This window comes from Bombina bombina, chromosome 5 (genome assembly GCF_027579735.1).
Source record: "Bombina bombina isolate aBomBom1 chromosome 5, aBomBom1.pri, whole genome shotgun sequence".
NCBI classification, from domain to species: Eukaryota; Metazoa; Chordata; class Amphibia; order Anura; family Bombinatoridae; genus Bombina; species Bombina bombina.
In genome coordinates, this window is record NC_069503.1 from 163,769,977 (window position 1) to 163,794,262 (window position 24,286).

General features: G+C 40.7%; 1 protein-coding gene and 1 non-coding gene across 2 annotated transcripts in view; both read right to left on the reverse strand.

Annotated features, from left to right (window-relative positions):
• The window catches only part of CTDSPL (CTD small phosphatase like), a 302,498-nt gene that overhangs the window by 171,267 nt on the left and 106,945 nt on the right, over window positions 1-24,286 (reverse strand).
• TRNAL-AAG (transfer RNA leucine (anticodon AAG)) lies at window positions 3,333-3,414 on the reverse strand. Its single transcript has one exon. It is a non-coding gene; the product is annotated as a tRNA-Leu (tRNA).

Genomic DNA, 24,286 nt, shown 5'->3' on the forward strand with positions numbered 1-24,286 from the left:
TTTTTCTGGTAACAGGTTTCCGAGCCTGTATTAATGTATCAATAACCGAATCCGAAAACCCACGCTTTGATAGAATCAAGCGTTCAATTTCCAAGCAGTCAGCCTCAGAGAAATTAGGTTTGGATGGTTGAAAGGACCCTGAATTAGAAGGTCCTGCCTCAGGGGTAGAGACCATGGTGGACAGGACGACATGTCCACTAGGTCTGCATACCAGGTCCTGCGTGGCCACGCAGGCGCTATCAGAATCACAGATGCTCTCTCCTGTTTGATCCTGGCAATCAGTCGAGGTAGCAACGGAAAAGGTGGAAACACATAAGCTATGTTGAAAACCCAAGGGGCTGCTAGTGCATCTACCAGCACCGCACCCGGGTCCCTGGACCTGGATCCGTAACAAGGAAGCTTGGCGTTCTGGCGAGATGCCATGAGATCCAGATCCGGTTTGCCCCAACGATGAATCAGTTGAGCAAATACCTCCGGGTGAAGTTCCCACTCCCCCGGATGAAAAGTCTGGCGACTTAGAAAATCCGCCTCCCAGTTCTCCACGCCTGGGATGTAGATCGCTGACAGGTGGCAAGAGTGAGACTCTGCCCAGCGAATTATCTTCGAGACTTCCAACATCACTAGGGAACTCCTGGTTCCCCCTTGATGATTGATGTAAGCCACAGTCGTGATGTTGTCCGACTGAAATCTGATGAACCTCAGTGTTGCTAACTGAGGCCAAGCTAGAAGAGCATTGAATATTGCTCTTAATTCTAGAATGTTTATCGGGAGGAGTTTCTCCTCCTGAGTCCACGATCCCTGAGCCTTCAGGGAGTTCCAGACTGCTCCCCAGCCTAGTAGGCTGGCATCTGTTGTTACAATCGTCCAATCTGGTCTGCGAAAAGTCATTCCTTTGGACAGATGAACCCGTGATAACCACCAGAGAAGAGAATCTCTGGTCTTCTGGTCCAGATTTAGCAAAGGGGACAGATCTGAGTAATCCCCGTTCCATTGACTTAGCATGCATAGTTGCAGCGGTCTGAGATGTAGGCGCGCAAATGGCACTATGTCCATTGCCGCGACCATTAAGCCGATTACTTCCATGCACTGAGCTACTGATGGGCTTGGAATGGAGTGAAGGACACGGCAAGCATTGAGAATCTTTAATAACCTGGACTCCGTCAGGTAAATCTTCATCTCTACAGAATCTATAAGAGTCCCTAGAAAAGGGACCCTTGTGAGTGGTAACAGAACTCTTTTCCACGTTCACTTTCCACCCATGCAACCTCAGAAATGCTAGAACTATCTCTGTATGAGACTTTGCATTTTGAAAACTTGACGCTTGTATCAGAATGTCGTCTAGGTACGGAGCCACCGCTATGCCTCGTGGTCTTAGTACCGCCAGAAGTGAGCCCAGAACCTTTGTAAAAATTCTCTGGGCCGTAGCCAACCCGAAGGGAAGAGCTACAAACTGGTGATGCCTGTCTAGAAAGGCAAACCTTAGGTACCGATAATGATCTCTGTGAATCGGTATGTGAAGGTAGGCATCCTTTAAGTCCACTGTGGTCATATATTGACCCTCTTGGATCATGGGTAGGATGGTCCGAATGGTTTCCATCTTGAACGATGGAACCCTTAGGAATTTGTTTAAGATCTTTAAGTCTAAGATTGGTCTGAAGGTTCCCTCTTTTTTGGGAACCACAAACAGATTTGAATAAAACCCTTGCCCCTGTTCCGTTCGCGGAACTGGGTGGATCACTCCCATCACTAAGAGGTCTTGTACACATTGTAGAAATGCCTCTTTCTTTACTAGGTTTGTTGATAATCTTGACAGATGGAACCTCCCTTGTGGAGGAGAAGTTTTGAAATCCAGAAGGTATCCCTGAGATATAATCTCCAACGTCCAGGGATCCTGTACATCTCTTTCCCAAGCCTGGGCGAAGAGAGAAAGTCTGCCCCCCACTAGATCCGTCTCCGGAAAGGGGGCCCTGTCTTCATGCTGTCTTAGGGGCGGAAGTAGGTTTCTGGCCTGCTTGCCTTGTTCCATGACTGGTTGCCTTTCCAACCCTGTCTGTAACGAGCAGTAGTTCCTTCCTGTTTTGGAGCGGAGGAAGTTGATGCTGCTCCTGCCTTGAAAGTACGAAAGGCACGAAAATTAGACTGTTTGGCCTTTGATTTGGCCCTATCCTGAGGAAGGGTGCTTACCTCCAGTAATGTCAGAAATAATTTCCTTCAATCCGGGCCCGAATAAGGTCTGCCCTTTGAAAGGAATGTTCAGTAGTTTAGAATTAGACGTTACATCTGCTGACCAGGATTTAAGCCATAGCGCTCTGCGCGCCTGTATGGCGAATCCGGAATTCTTAGCCATAAGTTTGGTTAAATGCACTACGGCATCCGAAACAAACGCATTAGCCAGCTTAAGGGTTCTAAGCTTGCTCAAAGACTCATCCAATGGTGCTGTGCGAATCGCCTCTTCCAGAGACTCAAACCAGAATGCCGCTGCAGCAGTGACAGACGCAATGCATGCAAGAGGCTGTAATATAAAACCTTGTTGAACAAACATTTTCTTAAGGTAACCCTCTAATTTTTTATCCATTGGATCTGAGAAAGCACAGCTATCCTCCACCGGGATAGTGGTACGCTTGGCTAAAGTAGAAACTGCTCCCTCCACCTTAGGGACCGTCTGCCATAAGTCTCGTGTGGTGGCGTCAATAGGGAACATTTTTCTAAATATCGGAGGAGGGGAAAAAGGCACACCGGGTCTATCCCACTCCTTGCTAATAATCTCTGTAAGCCTCTTTGGTATAGGAAAAACGTCAGTACACACTGGTACCGCATAGTATTTATCCAGCCTACATAATTACTCTGGGATTGCCACCGTGTCACAATCATTCAGAGCCGCTAACACCTCCTCTAGCAACACGCGGAGGTTCTCAAGCTTAAATTTAAAATTTGAAATTTCTGAATCTGGTCTCCCCGAATCAGAACCGTCACCCACAGAATGAAGCTCTCCGTCCTCATGTTCTGCAAATTGTGACGCAGTATCAGACATGGCTCTCGTGTCATCGGCGCGCTCTGTCCTTAACCCAGAGCTGTCGCGCTTGCCTCTTAACTCGGGCATATTGTATAATACTTCTTTCATAACATTAGCCATATCATGTAAAGTGATTTGTAAGGGCCTTGATGTACTTGGCGCCTCAATCTCACGCACCTCCCGAGCGGGAGACGAAGGTACTGACACGTGAGGAGAGTTAGACGGCATAACTTCCCCCTCGTTGTCTGGTGATAATTTCTTTATCGGTACAGATTGACTTTTATTCAAAGTAATATCAATACAATTGGTACACATATTTTGGCAGCGGTGGGATTCGAACCCACGCCTCCGAAGAGACTGGAGCCTTAATCCAGCGCCTTAGACCGCTCGGCCACGCTACCCGTTCTATTGGGCTCCACATCGGCTTTTAAACATAATGAACAAGCAGATTCCTCTGTATCAGACATGTTTAAACAGACTAGCAATGAAGCTAGCAAGCTTGGAAATTACTTCAATCAGTTTACAAGCAATATAAAAAACGCTGCAGCGCTTTTTTAAAAACACAGTTGAATAACAAAGAACTAATTCAGTTATAGTCAACCATTCTTTAAATGTATTAATTAGCAGAGGATTGCACCCATTAGCAAAAGGATGATTAACCCCTCAGTACCCAAAAAAACGGATATCAAATTAAGATTTAACGTTTTTATCACAGTCAAACACACTGTCACAGGTCTGCTGTGACTGATTACCTCCCTCAAAAACGAATTTTGAAGACCCCTGAGCTCTCTAGAGACGTCCTGGATCAAGGAGGAAGAAGCAGGAAGACTGTGCTAGAATTTTAACTGCGCAACAAGGCGCTAAAAAAGGCCCCTCCCACTCATTTACAACAGTGGGAGACCTGATATAACGGTTTCTATGCAGAAATATACGTTAGCCATGTGGAAAAAAAGAGAAAAAATTCATGCCCAAAAGGATTTATCACCAAAGTACCTCACAAAACGAATAACATGCCAGTAAACGTTTTAAAAACAAACTTCTTTTAATGTCATGCAAAGTTATCACTAAGCCTGCTACCAGTCGCTTCCACTGCAGATAAGGCTTAAGCATTATTTCAGTATTAACAGTATTTTCTCAGTCAAATTCTAGTCCCTAGAAAATAACTCTACTGTGCATACATTTATCAGCCTGATACCAGTCACTACTACTGCATTTAAGGCTGTACTTACATCATACGGGTAACAGCAGTGTTTTCTTAGTCAATTCCATTCCCAGAAAATATTGTACTGCACATACCTCATTTGCGGGGGACCCCGCATGCTATTCCCATGTTCTGAAGTTACCCCACTCCTCAGAATGTCGAGAACAGCCAGTGGATCTTAGTTACGCCTGCTAAGATCATAGAAAACGCAGGCAGTTTCTTCTTCCAAATACTGCCTGAGATAGAAAAACAGCACACTCCGGAGCCATTTAAAATAACAAACTTTTGATTGAAGAATAATTAAGTAAAAACTCCAACTCCTCCCGCGACCTCCTTCTTTGTTGAGGGTTGCAAGAGAATGACTGGATATGACATGTGAGGGGAGGAGCTATATAGCAGCTCTGCTTGGGTGATCCTCTTGCAACTTCCTGTTGGGAAGGAGAATATATCCCATAAGTAATGGATGACCCGTGGACTGAACACACTTAACAAGAGAAATCCTAATTACACATATAATATCTATCAACATCATATTTCTTACCAGTATGGGAATACATAAAACATGGTCCTTTGATTATGTTACTACAACTAAAGCATTCCAAACATAGGTAGCACTAGCAACCCTTATTTTTCAATGTTTTTTTAACCTATCCCACCGTCTTCATTGTACCTACATCGGTACTAATTAGAATATCTTTCAAAGAGGATGCTTTTCTATACACATAGGAATTCCTAAATAGTGCTATATTGAGATTACATTCTCTAAGAATTATGTGGTGCTAGAGTAGTATAGTTGAGGTGGGTATATACACCTACAGGGTACAAATAGTGATACATGGGTGACTATTATATACTATCATGACTAAGGGTGACTACCAAAACGTTGTGGACCTGTTATTTTTGTCAATAAACTTTGGATTCTTTTACATATGCTGCTGATCCATTGTTACTTTTAACATTGCACACAGTCTGACAATGGTTTAGAAATTGGATAGCACGCAAACTCTTTTCCCCTAGACTTTTATGGGGCGTTACAAAACCCTCTTCTGGCTTTTGCTTGTGTGCCAACTCAACACTAAAGTGGAATGCGTGTTAAGGAATACATTAAATACCTTTATTCTTAACTATTTATTCTAAGTGAACAAAAGTATTTAAAGAATTTCTATTAAAAACAAAAAACAACACTCACTTTGTTTAAAAGAGGTATTTTATATGTCCAGGTGTTTAACTGGGATGGTCTGAAAGGTGTATATATTTGCATTTGTATGTACATACATATGTATACATATATACAAATATATATATACAGATTTCAGCCCTTCCCAGTCAAACACCTTAACATATACCATAGTGCTTTTAAACACTTTTTTTAAAAATTTATTTAAATAACAAAAACATATTTTACATTTAATATGTATATATAGGGAGCATAAATAATGTATTTTAATATGTTTGACATGTGAACTAACACTTTACTTCAAGTCTCAAGTGGCGCTAAATGTTTTAGCGCAGCACACATCTTTCAACTTGTATTACGTGCAAGGATGATATACATTGAAAGTATAGGGCATGCTAAAGGGATGTCAGCTGAACCAAACATTCTCTGATTACTCAGTTTTACCGTGGACATGTAAAATCAGGCTGCGCTATAATCTTAGTGCGGTCTAGCGATATTGAAAGTGCACCCGGTGTTATCAATAGCACTCTACTTGTAATCTAGGCCTAAATGTGGTATACAAGACTCTTGCGCAGTGACTTTGAACTTTAAAATAACATGTATTAAAATATCAAGATAGCACAATCTTAATTATTGAAACATTTTTTTTATTATTTGAATAAGTACTTAATATTTTTTTTACAGGTGAGCTAAGGGGGCGTTGATGATGAGTCTATGGAGACAACTGCTTTAAAGTGAATGTAAATTTTTATGCAAAAGTGCCCGGTTTTTAAAAATTAGATTAAAAACAGTGGCACTTTAATTCATCAAAATTTACATTTCACATGTTGTGAAAAAATACTTACCTTTTAAACTTGACAGCCAATCCCACCCGTTGCAAAGCCTTTTCCTGGGTCTAAAATGAGGAATCTGGCTTCCTCCATTCACGGCATTGAATCAGACACTGATTCCCCCCAAGGGGGAGCCGTGATTGGAGGATGACCTATCCATCATATCGGACGTCAGAAATGGCTTGCGACAACCGGAGGAAGCTGGAGCTGCTGTCAAGTTTAAAAGCTAAGTTTTTTTTCACAACACAAGTGAAATGTAAATTTTGATTAATTAAAGTGCCCCCTGTTTTTAATCAAATTTTTAAAAACCGGGCACTTTGGCATCAAAATTTATATTCACTTTAAGGTGTACATCAGCAACACCACCTATCAGGACCAAGGTTCACTTCTGTTCCCTCTTTAAACTCTGCCTTGATGTTACCTTTAGAAAGGTAGAGTTTAAACAGCTTTAAAACTTATTTTAATATTCAAATATTTAAAACTAGTCCTAAAAGCCCGTTCACACGGGCCATTTTGTTGCAGTACAGCGGTCCCACCCCTTGAGCTCTCTCCCTCCCCTTCTATTTTGCTCTCTCTCTCTCCCCCCTCTCTCTTTTGCTCTCTCTCTCTCACCCTCTCTTTTGAGCTCTCTCTTTCCCCCCTCTCTTTTGCACGCTCTCTCTCCCCCCCTCTCTTTTGCGCGCTCTCTCTCCCCCTCTCTCTTTTGCGCGCTCTCTACCCCCCTCTCTTTTGCTCTCTCTCTCTCCCCCCTCTCTTTTGCTCTCTCTCTCCCCCCCCTCTTTTTTGCTCTCTCCCCCCCCCCTTTCTTTTGCTCTCTCTCTCTCCCCCCCTTTCTTTTGCTCTCTCTCTCCCCCCCTCTCTTTTGCTTTCTCTCTCCCCCCCCTCTATTTTGCTTTCTCTCTCCCCCCCCTCTATTTTGCTTTCTCTCTCCCCCCCCCTCTATTTTGCTCTCTCTCTCCCCCCCCTCTATTTTGCTCTCTCTCTCCCCCCCTCTCCTTTGCTCTCTCTCTCCCCCCCTCTCCTTTGCTCTCTCTCTCTCCCCCTCTCTTTTGCTCTCTCTCTCTCCCCCTCTCTTTTGCTCTCTCTCTCTCCCCCTCTCTTTTGCTCGCTCTCTCTCCCCTCTCTTTGACGCTCTCTCTATCCCCCTCTCTTTGACGCTCTCTCTCTCCCCCCTCTCTTTGACGGGCTCTCTCTCTCTCCCCCTCTCTTTTGCGCTCTCCCCCTCTCTTTTAAGCTCTCTCTCTCCCCCTCTCTTCTGTTCTCTCTCTCTCCCCCCATCTCTTTTGCACTCTCTCCCCCCCATCTCTTTTGCACTCTCTCCCCCCCCATCTCTTTTGCACTCTCTCTCCCCCATCTCTTTTGCACTCTCTCTCCCCCCTCTCTTTTGCTCCTCTCTCTCTCCCCCCTCTCTTTGACACTCTCTCTCTCCCCCCTCTCTTTGACGCTCTCTCTCTCCCCCCTCTCTTTGACGCTCTCCCCCTCTCTTCTGCTCTCTCTCCCCCCCATCTCTTTTGCACTCTCTCCCCCCATCTGTTTTGCACTCTCTCTCTCCCCCCCATCTCTTTTGCACTCTCTCTCCCCCCATCTCTTTTGCACTCTCTCTCCCCCCCATCTCTTTTGCACTCTCTCTCCCCCCCATCTCTTTTGCACTCTACATCATACCACATGAGAAGAGTAGAACAGTAAGAAATAAGGGACATTATTCCAAATCCCAGTTAATTTGGTCCACGTTTGTTTCTAGTGAAATCACTGCTGCAGAAATTCAAACACTTGATAATTTATGTGTATGTATATGGTAGTCAAGAGAATGGATGGCTTAAAAAAATAAAAAACAGCTAAAATCTTTAAACATATGCAAGCTACATGAGATGTGCCTTTCTTGCTTTAAAGGGACATAATACTCATATGCTAAATCACTTGAAACTGATGCAGTATAACTATAAAAAGCGGACAGGAAAATATCACCTGAGCATCTCTATGTAAAAAAGGAAGATATTTTACCTCACAATCTCCTCAGCTCAGCAGAGTAAGTTCTGTGTAAAAAGTTATACTCAGCTATTGGTCAGCTGCAGGTAAAAGAAAAAAAAATGATGAAATGAACAGCAGCCAATCAGCATCAACAGTGCTGAGGTCATGAACTCTTTTACTGTGATCTCATGAGATTTGACTTAACTCTCATGAGATTTCATTGTAAACTTCCTTAAGCTGAATAGGGAAATAACATGGGAGTGCACGTAAGCTCGCTCCTTCCGCTGTCCCGGGACAGACATACTGATTTGTTGCTTAGAAGTCCTTTACAATGGGATGTGGCTACTCAGAAACTTTTGAGGTAAAATATCTTTTTTTTTTTACATAGAGATGTTCAGGTGATATTTTCTAGTCAGCTTTTTACAGCTATACTGCATCACTTTCAAGTGTTTAAACATTTGGGTATTATGGCTCTTTAAGACAATTCCTACATGATGGTTAAAAAAAAGAAAAGAAAATGTATATAATTAATTAGCTGAGTATGACTTAACATGTCACCATCAGCACTGGTGCCTAATATATATATATATATATATTTTTATTTTTTTTACATAGAGAGCTAGACACTTGGTTATAACATTAATGTATCACTTCTACCCAAAACAAAGAAACATAATAAAAGTTATGACTTCACTGTTTTAAAATCAGGTTCTAAGCAATATTTTCCAGGGACTTAAATTTTTTTTTTTGTTTAAATAATTTTTTATTGAGGTTGCATAAAAAGAGAAAAAATAAAATAAAATAAAATAATGGAACAGACACAATGAGTTACAACAAACAGATACATATGCAGAAAAAGACATATCAATCAAGTTGCCATAAAAAAAAAACATATCTGTTACAGCACAGTCATATAACCTCACGTTTTCCATTATTTCTTTCTCTTGTAAAGAGAAGAAAATTTTAAACCTCACATTTTCAAAATAAGAAGTAATCATTACACATATATAAAGTGACCTAAATATAAGATATATAAATTGTAGCACAGATATACTAATTACTAAAGGCCATTGGTTGTCATTAAATAGGGGAATGTTCACGATAACAATGGTGTATCTGAAGAACTGAACTATTGTAGATAGGATAGCACATGTTTCCTATTCCATAACTTAGGTTTCAACAATTAGGGCATCACAGAAGTATAACCAGATATAGCATAATAATAATAATAGTATCTTTTCCAACAATTACTCAGGCTATCCTATGCGTTACCATGTACAATCTCTTTGGCAGGCCTTCTATAATAAATGAGATCTATTTGTTTATTTATAGTTAATATTTTCAGGCTAAATGGTTTAGCTCTTAGCTGCATAGCTGAAGTAACGATATATATGAAAGCCATAATGTGTCACAAATATAACATACTATGGAGAAAGACACAAACATTATCTGTCATCTTGCTAATCATATCATATGCCAGTATACAGAAAAAGCCTAAGCCTATATATGTGTGACCTATAAATGGAACTGAATGATACAGGAATCACTTGCATGGTAGGTATAGCTGCCGATATGGGGATTGCAGTGTGAAAAAAATATGCAGTCCTCAATATCTATTGTCAAACTGAATATTGTGTATACCATTGTACCTCATAGTTTAGGCGTAAGATAGTAGAACATAAACAGGAATTGAGTGAACATAGGGGAAAAAAGTTTTTGCGGTATGTTACGAGAAAAAACCGCGAAAGTAACTACTGGGGGGGGGAAACCCAGAGCACATTAGGACACTCGCATGAGTCAAAATAGACCTCATGCGGAGGGGTAGGAGACCAAGAATATATAAATAAAAAAAAAAAGGGCAAGAGTCATATGCTTTTATAAAACCCATCAATCAGAAGAGCACCCTAAACTAATGTTTTATGGTTGTGTAATCCTTGGAGAGTAATAAATGATAACCAGAGAAGGCGTTGCCTCCCAACAAGTTTGAAAGTTAAAGTTATCTGGGGACTGGGGTAAAATATTTAGATATAGTGTATATTGGTTAGCTATTGAAAACTCAGACTCCACCTGCATATAATGAGGCAGTGTTAGTTAAAAGTAGAAGGCAGCTTAGTGCAGTTTTTACATACACCTTGGGATTATGACAGAAGTTGAGCCAGTTAACAGATAAGCATTATGAGTAGGTCAGGGGCAGCCCCTGTAAAGAGGCTGAATCTGTTTTTGCTGGTATAGAGGTTAAGTTCATAAATATTGCTGTGATTAGAAAGTATGATGAATGGTCAATGTTGGCTTTAGATCAAGATGTGGTTATATCTAATTTGCAATATAGGGAGAACATTTTCTTTACCTTATGTGTAGACCTTATCACCTGGGCACGGGCCCTATACCCAAAGACAGGTCAAATAAATTGAAAGAAGTGTACTCCATTAAATAATTAGTGTACCTCACTGTAGCAACACCTAATTGGTGAAAGTTAATGTCAATTTCATAGCGACTACTACATTGCCCATGTCTCTCAACTAGATGGATGGAAAAAAATAACTGTTCTGCTTGCCTCTATAAACATTAAAAGGTGCATAAGACAGTGACCTACCTGTGTGTAATACATAAACAAGCTTTAACATCGTGAAACAGGAGTAACATATTACTAGTGAACAGATTGGTAGCAAGAGTGAGTGTTGTTAACATTTAACATGGGTATAACAAGCTAACCTTATGCCTCGGCATATAATCAGCTAAATGTAATATTGCCTGTAAAACACTTTGCTTAAGTAACTAACTATGGTCAGGTGTAGGACAATGCATAGAGTAGTAGTGCAAGGAATAATATATAGTGGGCTACCCTCCCCTATATTTCTAAAGTCATCACTCTCTTAAAATATAAACAGCTTTAGTTGATGCCTGAAGCTAGTAGGAGACATACAGGTAAGCACATCAATAATAGCAAACAAATACACTCTAAGATCGCAAGTGATATCGGCCCTAAGACCGCTAATAAACATAAACATTCACATATCACCGTGAAAACATTGTCTCTAAAGACCCCTTATATGCAGTTCGTTGAGTCCATCTCAAATGTCACCAGTTCTCATAGAGGTATAGACCACTCATAGGAGATGCAATTCAAGATAAAGTGGTAGGAGCCTTAAGTTGTCTGGGGAACATGTCCTCCAGGGTCCCATTGTAGAACCCATACGTGTGTGTGGTAGCGATAATAGCGGCAATAGAAATGAAAACGCTGATCGGGTGGAAGTGCACACCTGGCTAGAGGCCAGGAACATCCAAGCTTGGAGCGGCTCCACTGTCGACTGCGTCCGAAGAGGAAGGTAAGACTTTGTGAGCTTGAGTGTTTCTCCTTCATAAGCGGTATTAGCCAACTGAATGGATCCAAGTATGTGAGGATGAGAGGGTTCTCTCTGTCGCTACTGCCGTTCCAGGATTCACTTAGAGTTATATTTGGGGCGCAGGTCAGGAGCGGTCTACCTCTCAAAATGATCGCCCTCGATTGCAAGCCATGCTGCCTCCTATTGGAGACCCGTTCATCAGCGGCTCCCTGTTCCACTATATCCTCCACGTTAGAAGGTAGTGAGGCGTGATCTGCAGCTTTAAAGCAAGATGTCGGTTTTCGCGGGCAATTGGTTGTTGCCAAAATCTTCTCCCCATAGTCGAGCATGTCAGATGAAACAGTAGCACGAGTAATTAGGGGTTTGAAAGCCTCATCCACTGCATACAAAAGGGCTTCATTGTAATGATTGAGCAGCTCCTTCAGCTGCATAAAAAAGAGAGCGTCCATAGTTTTGCGTATGTGGCTTTTCAGGTGAAGCTAAAAAGTAGGGTCCTCCGGCACTATTCAGCACAGCTAAGCTGCTTCCACAGCAGCAAAATGAATGTTCATCTCTAAAGTATCCAGGTTGAGATTAAAAAAAGAGTACAGTATTCATGAAAATCTGTAAAATTGTGACTTATATTGGGAGCTCTTGAAATGTGCGTCTCGCTTCCATGCTAGTTGGCTCCGCCCCCCCCCAGGGACTTAAATTGATCACTTCTAATGAAGTTTTGATGTGGGCGGCTGGAACAAGAGGTATTAGAATGTCACGGTTAAATTAAAAAGTAAGTTATAGCGCATCTTTATTAGATGTGATTGATTAAAGCCCCTGTATAGCTTAGAGTCTGGACCTGATTTTAAAACCTGAAAAAAGTTTACCATTACTTTAAAGTGATAGTAAATTTTCCTTTTCTTGAATGTGTTATAAAGCATGGAGAGATAATCCGAATATATATATATATATATATATACATACACACACACACATATATATATATATATACATATATATATATATATATATATATATATATATATATATATATATATATATATATATATATATATATATATATATATATATATACACATACATACATATACACACACACACACATATACATACATATACACACACAGGAATGGACGGCACTCACAGACTGGACTGGGTACACATCCTAAGCCACTGCAAACTCCATAGCCCTGAACAAAGATAAAGGCTGCAAAGTTCCCAGCAACCCAGGCAGTTAACCCCTGAGCAGCCAGGGTGACAGGCCCGCAGGGAAGCATAACAAAACATTATCAACACAACACACAGAAAACCTGGCACTCGCCAGCAGATTCACAGCAATGCATAAAAGCAAAACTGGGGGAAGTCAGTTACATTTGGCGCCAAAGGATCAAGCCCAGGACCACAAAAAGGTCTCCCCCTTTGTGGGACCCTAAACCAGCACCCACACAATGCATACTTTCCCAGTTGGTTTGTTTGAAAGTATGCATTGTGTGGGTGCTGGTTTAGGGTCCCAGACTTCCCCAAGTTTTTCTTTTAAACATTGCTGTGAATCTGCTGGGAAATTCCAGGAGATATATATATATATATATATATATATATATATATACACACATATACATACACACTCGGTACTGGAAGTCTGAAATATCAAATGAAAAACATTAAGTATCCCGCGCTCAAAAGAAACATGCAAGATATGTATAATGCAAAAATATGAAACAATTTTATTATAGTGTAACTAAATACACAAACTAAAGTGCATCTTATATTAAAAATATAACGACTGGATGTCCCCAGTCTAAATTAAATCAAACACTGTCAGTCCTTGTATAGAGGAATTTTCATCTGAAAAGCAAACAACTTGTAGAGTAAAAGGCTTTTTTAGATATATTGGGAAAATCCTCACACAGGATTATGTCAGCACATGCAGTTTGTAATACAAAGATCTAGGTGAGAAACAGCACTTCCGGACCAAGTCTGCCGAAAATCAAATCTGTGTCTTAGTAGCAATTGTATGATCACTCCGCCAATCCGGGATTACAACCGCCAGCCTCCAATTAGCTAAAACAGATAATAAGTATGTAAAGAACGATCTCACCCAGATGGAGATTCACTTTAGGTCTGATGCAGTCATCTGTTATCCAGATCCAAAACTCCAGCAAACAATGCTATAACAAGTGGAAGGTCGTAGCCCGAAACGCACATCGCCTGAATATGACGTCTTGGTAGTAGGAGATTATTTATTATGCTTTGTTATAGCATTGAGTTTTGGATCCGGATAACAGATGACTACCTCAGACCTTGCATGTTTCTTTTAAGTGCAGGGATAACTAATGTTTATATATATATATATATATATATATATATATATATATATATATCACCCTATATATATATATATATATATATATATATATATCTAGACTTAAAGAAACAGAAAGAAACAGAAAGAAACAACGGGGGACACTGTCGTCACCCCACAAAAGCCAGGGATTTCAGCACTCAAAATTCTTATATGAAATAACTTAGTCAATCACACACATTATTAAATTAATCAAAAAAACAGAATTTATGTTTACCTGATAAATTTCTTTCTCCAACGGTGTGTCCGGTCCACGGCGTCATCCTTACTTGTGGGATATTCTCTTCCCCAACAGGAAATGGCAAAGAGCCCAGCAAAGCTGGTCACATGATCCCTCCTAGGCTCCGCCTACCCCAGTCATTCGACCGACGTTAAGGAGGAATATTTGCATAGGAGAAACCATATGGTACCGTGGTGACTGTAGTTAAAGAAAATAAAATATCAGACCTGATTAAAAAAACCAGGGCGGGCCGTGGACCGGACACACCGTTGGAGAAAGAAATTTATCAGGTAAACATAAATTCTGTTTTCTCCAACATAGGTGTGTCCGGTCCACGGCGTCATCCTTACTTGTGGGAACCAATACCAAAGCTTTAGGACACGGATGAAGGGAGGGAGCAAATCAGGTCACCTAAATGGAAGGCACCACGGCTTGCAAAACCTTTCTCCCAAAAATAGCCTCAGAAGAAGCAAAAGTATCAAACTTGTAAAATTTGGTAAAAGTGTGCAGTGAAGACCAAGTCGCTGCCCTACATATCTGATCAACAGAAGCCTCGTTCTTGAAGGCCCATGTGGAAGCCACAGCCCTAGTGGAATGAGCTGTGATTCTTTCGGGAGGCTGCCGTCCGGCAGTCTCGTAAGCCAATCTGATGATGCTTTTAATCCAAAAAGAGAGAGAGGTAGAAGTTGCTTTTTGACCTCTCCTTTTACCTGAATAAACAACAAACAAGGAAGATGTTTGTCTAAAATCCTTTGTAGCATCTAAATAGAATTTTAGAGCGCGAACAACATCCAAATTGTGCAACAAACGTTCCTTCTTTGAAACTGGTTTTGGACACAGAGAAGGTACGATAATCTCCTGGTTAATGTTTTTGTTAGAAACAACTTTTGGAAGAAAACCAGGTTTAGTACGTAAAACCACCTTATCTGCATGGAACACCAGATAAGGAGGAGAACACTGCAGAGCAGATAATTCTGAGACTCTTCTAGCAGAAGAAATCGCAACTAAAAACAAAACTTTCCAAGATAATAACTTAATATCAACGGAATGTAAGGGTTCAAACGGAACCCCCTGAAGAACTGAAAGAACTAAATTGAGACTCCAAGGAGGAGTCAAAGGTTTGTAAACAGGCTTGATTCTAACCAGAGCCTGAACAAAGGCTTGAACATCTGGCACAGCTGCCAGCTTTTTGTGAAGTAATACCGACAAGGCAGAAATCTGTCCCTTCAGGGAACTTGCAGATAATCCTTTTTCCAATCCTTCTTGAAGGAAGGATAGAATCCTAGGAATCTTAACCTTGTCCCAAGGGAATCCTTTAGATTCACACCAACAGATATATTTTTTCCAAATTTTGTGGTAAATCTTTCTAGTCACAGGCTTTCTGGCCTGAACAAGAGTATCGATAACAGAATCTGAGAATCCTCGCTTCGATAAAATCAAGCGTTCAATCTCCAAGCAGTCAGCTGGAGTGAAACCAGATTCGGATGTTCGAACGGACCCTGAACAAGAAGGTCTCGTCTCAAAGGTAGCTTCCAAGGTGGAGCCGATGACATATTCACCAGATCTGCATACCAAGTCCTGCGTGGCCACGCAGGAGCTATCAAGATCACCGACGCCCTCTCCTGCTTGATCCTGGCTATCAGCCTGGGGATGAGAGGAAATGGCGGGAACACATAAGCTAGTTTGAAGGTCCAAGGTGCTACTAGTGCATCCACTAGAGCCGCCTTGGGATCCCTGGATCTGGCCCCGTAGCAAGGAACTTTGAAGTTCTGACGAGAGGCCATCAGATCCATGTCTGGAATGCCCCACAGGTGAGTGACTTGGGCAAAGATTTCCGGATGGAGTTCCCACTCCCCCGGATGCAATGTCTGCCGACTCAGAAAATCCGCTTCCCAATTTTCCACTCCTGGGATGTGGATAGCAGACAGGTGGCAGGAGTGAGACTCCGCCCAAAGAATAATTTTGGTTACTTCTTCCATCGCTAGGGAACTCCTTGTTCCCCCCTGATGGTTGATGTACGCAACAGTCGTCATGTTGTCTGATTGAAACCGTATGAACCTGGTCCTCGCAAGCTGGGGCCAGGCCTGGAGAGCATTGAATATCGCTCTCAGTTCCAGAATATTTATCGGTAGAAGAGATTCTTCCCGAGACCAAAGACCCTGAGCTTTCAGGGATCCCCAGACCGCGCCCCAGCCTATCAGACTGGCGTCGGTCGTGACAATGACCCACTCTGGTCTGTGGAACATCATCCCTTGAGACAGATTGTCCAGGGACAGCCACCAACGGAGTGAGTCTCTGGTTCTCTGATTTACTTGTATCTTCGGAGACAAGTCTGTATAGTCCCCATTCCACTGACTGAGCATGCACAGTTGTAATGGTCTTAGATGAATGCGCGCAAAAGGAACTATGTCCATCGCCGCCACCATCAACCCGATCACTTCCATGCACTGAGCTATGGAAGGAAGAGGAACGGAATGAAGTATCCGACAAGAGTCCAGAAGCTTTGTTTTTCTGGCCTCTGTTAGAAAGATCCTCATTTCTAAGGAGTCTATAATTGTTCCCAAGAAGGGAACCCTTGTTGACGGGGATAGAGAACTCTTTTCCACGTTCACTTTCCAGCCGTGAGATCTGAGAAAGGCCAGGACAATGTCCGTGTGAGCCTTTGCTTGAGGAAGGGACGACGCTTGAATCAGAATGTCGTCCAGGTAAGGTACTACTGCAATGCCCCTTGGTCTTAGCACCGCTAGAAGGGACCCTAGTACCTTTGTGAAAATCCTTGGAGCAGTGGCTAATCCGAAAGGAAGCGCCACGAACTGGTAATGTTTGTCCAGGAATGCAAACCTTAGGAACCGATGATGTTCCTTGTGGATAGGAATATGTAGATACGCATCCTTTAAATCCACCGTGGTCATGAATTGACCTTCCTGGATGGAAGGGAGGATAGTTCGAATGGTTTCCATCTTGAACGATGGGACCTTGAGAAATTTGTTTAAGATCTTGAGATCTAGGATTGGTCTGAACGTTCCCTCTTTTTTGGGAACTATGAACAGATTGGAGTAGAACCCCATCCCTTGTTCTCTTAATGGAACAGGATGAATCACTCCCATTTTTAACAGGTCTTCTACACAATGTAAGAACGCCTGTCTTTTTATGTGGTCTGAAGACAACTGCGACCTGTGGAACCTCCCCCTTGGGGGAAGTCCCTTGAATTCCAGAAGATAACCCTGGGAGACTATTTCTAGCGCCCAAGGATCCAGAACATCTCTTGCCCAAGCCTGAGCGAAGAGAGAGAGTCTGCCCCCCACCAGATCCGGTCCCGGATCGGGGGCCAATATTTCATGCTGTCTTGGTAGCAGTGGCAGGTTTTTTGGCCTGCTTTCCCTTGTTCCAGCCTTGCATTGGTCTCCAAGCTGGCTTGGCCTGAGAAGTATTACCCTCTTGCTTAGAGGACGTAGCACCTTGGGCTGGTCCGTTTTTACGAAATGGACGAAAATTAGGTCTATTTTTTGCCTTGAAAGGCCGATCCTGAGGAAGGGCGTGGCCCTTACCCCCAGTGATATCAGAGATAATCTCCTTCAAGTCAGGACCAAACAACGTTTTCCCCTTGAAAGGAATGTTTAGTAGCTTGTTCTTGGAAGACGCATCAGCCGACCAAGATTTCAACCAAAGCGCTCTGCGCGCCACAATAGCAAACCCAGAGTTCTTAGCCGCTAACTTAGCCAATTGCAAAGAGGCGTCTAGAGTGAAAGAATTAGCCAATTTGAGAGCATTGATTCTGTCCATAATCTCCTCATAAGGAGGAGAGTCACTATCGAGCACCTTAAGCAGTTCATCAAACCAGAAATATGCGGCAGTAGTGACAGGGACAATGCATGAAATGGGTTGTAGAAGGTAACCCTGCTGAACAAACATCTTTTTAAGCAAACCTTCTAATTTTTTATCCATAGGATCTTTGAAAGCACAACTATCCTCTATGGGAATAGTGGTGCGTTTGTTTAAAGTAGAAACCGCTCCCTCGACCTTGGGGACTGACTGCCATAAGTCCTTTCTGGGGTCGACCATAGGAAACAATTTTTTAAATATGGGGGGAGGGACGAAAGGAATACCGGGCCTTTCCCATTCTTTATTAACAATGTCCGCCACCCGCTTGGGTATAGGAAAAGCTTCTGGGAGCCCCGGCACCTCTAGGAACTTGTCCATTTTACATAGTTTCTCTGGGATGACTAAATTTTCACAATCATCCAGAGTGGATAATACCTCCTTAAGCAAAATGCGGAGATGTTCCAATTTAAATTTAAATGTAATCACATCAGATTCAGCCTGCTGAGAAATGTTCCCTAAATCAGTAATTTCTCCCTCAGACAAAACCTCCCTGGCCCCCTCAGATTGGGTTAGGGGCCCTTCAGAGATATTAATATCAGCGTCGTCATGCTCTTCAGTAACTAAAACAGAGCAGCCACGCTTACGCTGACAAGGGTTCATTTTGGCTAAAATGTTTTTGACAGAATTATCCATTACAGCCGTTAATTGTTGCATAGTAAGGAGTATTGGCGCGCTAGATGTACTAGGGGCCTCCTGAGTGGGCAAGACTCGTGTAGACGAAGGAGGGAATGATGCAGTACCATGCTTACTCCCCTCACTTGAGGAATCATCTTGGGCATCATTGTCATTATCACATAAATCACATTTATTTAAATGAATAGGAATTCTGGCTTCCCCACATTCAGAACACAGTCTATCTGGTAGTTCAGACATGTTAAACAGGCATAAACTTGATCAGAAAGTACAAAAAACGTTTTAAAATAAAACCGTTACTGTCACTTTAAATTTTAAACTGAACACACTTTATTACTGCAATTGCGAAAAAACATGAAGGAATTGTTCAAAATTCACCAAATTTTCACCACAGCGTCTTAAAGCCTTGAAAATATTGCACACCAATTTTGGAAGCTTTAACCCTTAAAATAACGGAACCGGAGCCGTTTTAAGCTTTAAACCCCTTTACAGTCCCTGGTATCTGCTTTGCTGAGACCCAACCAAACCCAAAGGGGAATACGATACCAAATGACGCCTTCAGAAGTCTTTTATAAGTATCAGAGCTCCTCTCACATGCGACTGCATGCCATGCCTCTCAAAAACAAGTGCGCAACACCGGCGCGAAAATGAGACTCTGCCTATGCTTTGGGAAAGCCCCTAAAGAATAAGGTGTCTAAAACAGTGCCTGCCGATATTATTATATCAAAATACCCAGATAAAATGATTCCTCAAGGCTAAATATGTGTTAATAATCAATCGATTTAGCCCAGAAAAAGTCTACAGTTTAAATAAGCCCTTGTGAAGCCTAATAAACATGGCTTACCGGATCCCATAGGGAAAATGACAGCTTCCAGCATTACATCGTCTTGTTAGAATGTGTCATACCTCAAGCAGCAAGGGACTGCAAACTGTTCCCCCAACTGAAGTTAATTGCTCTCAACAGTCCTGTGTGGAACAGCCATGGATTTTAGTTACGGTTGCTAAAATCATTTTCCTCATACAAACAGAATTCTTCATCTCTTTTCTGTTTCTGAGTAAATAGTACGTACCAGCACTATTTGAAAATAACAAACTCTTGATTGAATAATGAAAAACTACAGTTAAACACTAAAAAACTCTAAGCCATCTCCGTGGAGATGTTGCCTGTACAACGGCAAAGAGAATGACTGGGGTAGGCGGAGCCTAGGAGGGATCATGTGACCAGCTTTGCTGGGCTCTTTGCCATTTCCTGTTGGGGAAGAGAATATCCCACAAGTAAGGATGACGCCGTGGACCGGACACACCTATGTTGGAGAAATGAAATTTTATTTTGGTCATTTTCACTCCGGTGCAAATCACACAACAGCTGGGTCCCCTAAACGAAACCACATACACATTAAGTGCAAAAATATTTATTATATGCAAATAAACTACATACAATATGTATAGTAAGTATAAAAAAGCTGGCCAGCTCATATAGGGTTAACTCAGTACAAAGAACTTCAAATTTAACGCTGAATTGCAACACCCCTGCCAGAGGGTAGCCCTGTACTCCCACAAGAATCTGCTACCATGGGTTGTTAATGGGGATCCATGCAAAAAGCATTTCACAGTTAAATGGCAACACCTCTCTCAGAGGATAACCCAATAAAATATTGGAAATCTGTTATCATGAGACAAACCGCTTGAGGATCTATGCCAAATTTTTTTTTAACATTGTATCATTGAAGCAATATTGTATAGTTTGTACATACTTTACACACTATATAAGATGAACAACTCCCCAACCAGAGGGTAGCACCAATCACCCAAAGAGGTATAAGCTACCATGGAGACTTTTTAGGATCTATGTTCAAATTAAAGTAAATGCGTAATTACAGCCACATATGTGAACACACATTAGCATAACAAAGTAACAAAGTAACCCGTTACAAATATAATGCTTGTGCAACGTGTTAGTAACATGTCAGTTCCAATCCAACACTGCTTTAACTGTAGTGCATAGTGTTATTAACCACTTGTTTCCATAGTAAAATGCCTTGCATTGTAAAGACACAAACTCATAAGTCAGTTCATACTGTGATATGTTTTCGTTAAGGAGTCCTCCACATCCAAGGTCTTTAAAGTTGTTTCATCCAGAAACAGGACATGTTATTTATCCATGGCTGTAGGTAACTGTATTAGGCGTAAATTGAGTGAACCAAGGAGCCGGTTCTCAGCTTGAGAAAAGTGACGTCACAACGGCCGTGTATATATATATATATATATATATATATATATATATATATATATATATATATATATATATATATATATATATATATATATATATATATATATATATATATATATATATATATATATATATATATATATATATATATATATATATATATATAGGGAGTGCAGAATTATTAGGCAAGTTGTATTTTTGAGGATTAATTTTATTATTGAACAACAACCATGTTCTCAATGAACCCAAAAAACTCATTAATATCAAAGCTGAAAAGTTTTGGAAGTAGTTTTTAGTTATAGCTATTTTAGGGGGTTTCATCCGGAAACAGGACAACCAAGGAGCCGGTTCTCAGCTTGAGAAAAGTGACGTCACAACGGCCGTGTATATATATATATATATATATATATATATATATACTCCACAACAATTACAGCGTCGCGCTCTATCACCTCCTCCTTACACGCTGCACGCTCTCTCACGGCACTTCTCGGAGCTCCAATGGGGGGGGAGGTATGACGTCACCAAATCTGCTGGATATGCTGCCGAGTAGATACTGCTTGTCCCACAGTATAGGTATGTAGAAAGATACAAAAGTAACTCAGGCACCTCCAGTAGAATGAGATAAAACTAAAGCTTTATTGAAATCCAAGTGGTAAAAACAGACTTAAAGCTTAGTCTATGCTGACACAGCCTTTACTATTAACATACAGTGAATAAGGACTGTTGGGTTCCTGCTGCAGACATGTTTCGTGCTAGGATAGCACTTGTTCACTGCTTACAGGATACCCAGACTCCTCTATGCTTTAATAGGGAATTTCTTAAAGGGACATATGCAATAATTCAATCATCCTATTTGTTCATAACTTCCTTATTGATTTTCACAATTCTATGTGAACTTGGATACCAGATTTTGATACACTATCTCTAATTACTACTATTAAATTTTAACTTATAAATTGTCAAATTTTATTAAGATTTAGTAAACACAGTATTATCAAAGAGAATTATTTTTGTGTATTTAGCAATTTTGTTTAATATAAACTGTTATTCAACATATTGATTCCAAAAAATATATTGCTAATTCTCTCAGCAATGGTACCATGACTGGTTTAAAGCCCTATTTATATAATTATTCACCACTTTAACGTGCACTTTATAGACATACCTATTTTATTTAGAGACACCTAAATTAATAAAATGGGGATTCATTAAGAGGAATTTTTGAAAATTAACATTAAAATTAAAGATAATTTAGGAAGATTTAGGAAGAATTAAAGGGGTATATGTCTCTTCTAAAATTCAACCCATTGGGGATAGAGGTACTGGCTGTAAAAATCCAGAAGACCTCTCTTAGGTCCAATTTCTCCTCCCTACTACCCCCTCTCCTCCATTGTGGAACATGGTCTATTGCTTGAACTGATAATAATTTTATATCTGAATTATGGTTATCTCTGAAGTGCCGTGCAATTGGGGTGTCAGATTCAGGATCTTCAATGGATCTTAGATGTGCCAAAAATCTATCCTTTAAGGATCTTTTAGTTTTCCCAATATATTGTTTTTGGCACCCCCTACAGGTCAACATGTAAACTACATGAGTTGTAGTACAATTAAGATAAAAATTTATCTTATGTGTTTTATTTGTAGTAGTTGAAATAAATGTGTCACCCTCCGCTACATAATCACAGGTCTTACAAATTTTCTTTCTGCATTTAAAAAAACCTTTTCGTCGTTGTAACCAACATGTATTGCCTGATTTCCTTGTACAGTCAGATGGTGACACATAATTTCCAATCGTTTTCCCCTTTCTTGAGACACAATCACATCCCTCTCTGACAATGTCTTTTAGTCCTGGATCCGTTTGTAGTATTGGAATATTGCGTCTAATAATTTTACATATTTCAGAATATTCCATACTATATGTTGTAATAAATTTTGGCTTACATTTTTTATTATCAGTGTTACTACGTTTGGCTTTATACACTAATAACATATCTCTGGACATAAGATCAACCTCATTACGGGCTTTTTTCAGTATACTACTATCATAGCCCCTGGCCATTAATCTTTCGGTTATAATGTCTGCCTGTTTGTTATAGTCTTCAAGACTAGAGCAATTACGCTTAGCTCGAATGTATTGCCCTTTTGGTATACCATGTATTGTATGTCGTGGGTGACAAGAGTTGAATTCTAAGGTAGTGTTGCCTGATGTTTGTTTCCTGAATAATCTAGTTTCTAGAGAGCCTGACCTCACGAAGATGTCTATATCTAAAAAACTTATTTGTGTTGTGTTTTGTTCCCCTACAAATTTTATATCACAATGATTCATATTTAGATAGTTACAGAAATTCTCAACTCCTTTTTCATCGCTGTCAATGATAAAAATCAGGTCATCTATATACCTGGCATATAGTATGACATTTTGTTTGAGGGGGTTGCCATCTCCAAAGACGTGGAACCGCTCCCACCATCCCATAAAGAGATTGGCATAACAGGGGGCAAACTTTGCCCCCATAGCGGTTCCACGCCTCTGGAGATAGAAACTCCCCTCAAACATAAAAAAATTGTGTGTCAGCAAATATTCAATTGAGTATATGATAAATTGTTTAGTGTTGTCATCATAATTGCTTTGGCTTGTTAACATATACTCTATAGCTTTAAGCCCTTGTTCATGAGTTATAGAGGTATATAGAGAGGTTACATCTGCCACTAAGAACCTATAACTCTCTTTCCATTTTATATGTCTCAATTTCAACAATAGGTCTGTGGTATCCCTAATGTAGCTAGGCAATTTGTTAACTAGGGGTTGCAGATAGGTATCCATGAGATCTGACAGGGGCTCGTTAAGTGAATTAATACCCGCAATAATGGGGCGCCCAGGGGGATTGCTCATGCTTTTATGGATTTTGGGGAAATAATGGTATATTGGGATAGTGGTATTCTCCGGTAATAATGCTTCCACCATTGTTGCTGTTATTACATTATTATTTCTTGCCCTATTAACAATTTTACTCAGGATATCCTTGTACTTGGTAGATGGATTTTCCTTTAGCCTGCTATATACCTCAACATCTTGTAGCTGTCGTTTTGCCTCAGCTATATAATCTGATCTATTTAATATTACGACATTTCCGCCCTTGTCTGAGGTTCGTATTATGATTTTATCATTACTAGAGATGTTATGTAATGCCTCTTTTTCTTTGATTGTCATGTTTGTTTTTTTTTAGAGTTTTCACTAAGTTCCCTAAGCTGTCCTTCTACTACTTTTTGAAAGGTCTCTACAGGATGTGTTCTGGAATTTACAGGGTAAAAATTACTCTTTTTTTCTAAATTTAGAAAAATCTAGATCTCTTTTTGTAATGTATTGTTGTTCTATACCTATTTCTGATAATTCCTGTAAGTCCACTATTGAACACTCTTCAGAGAAGG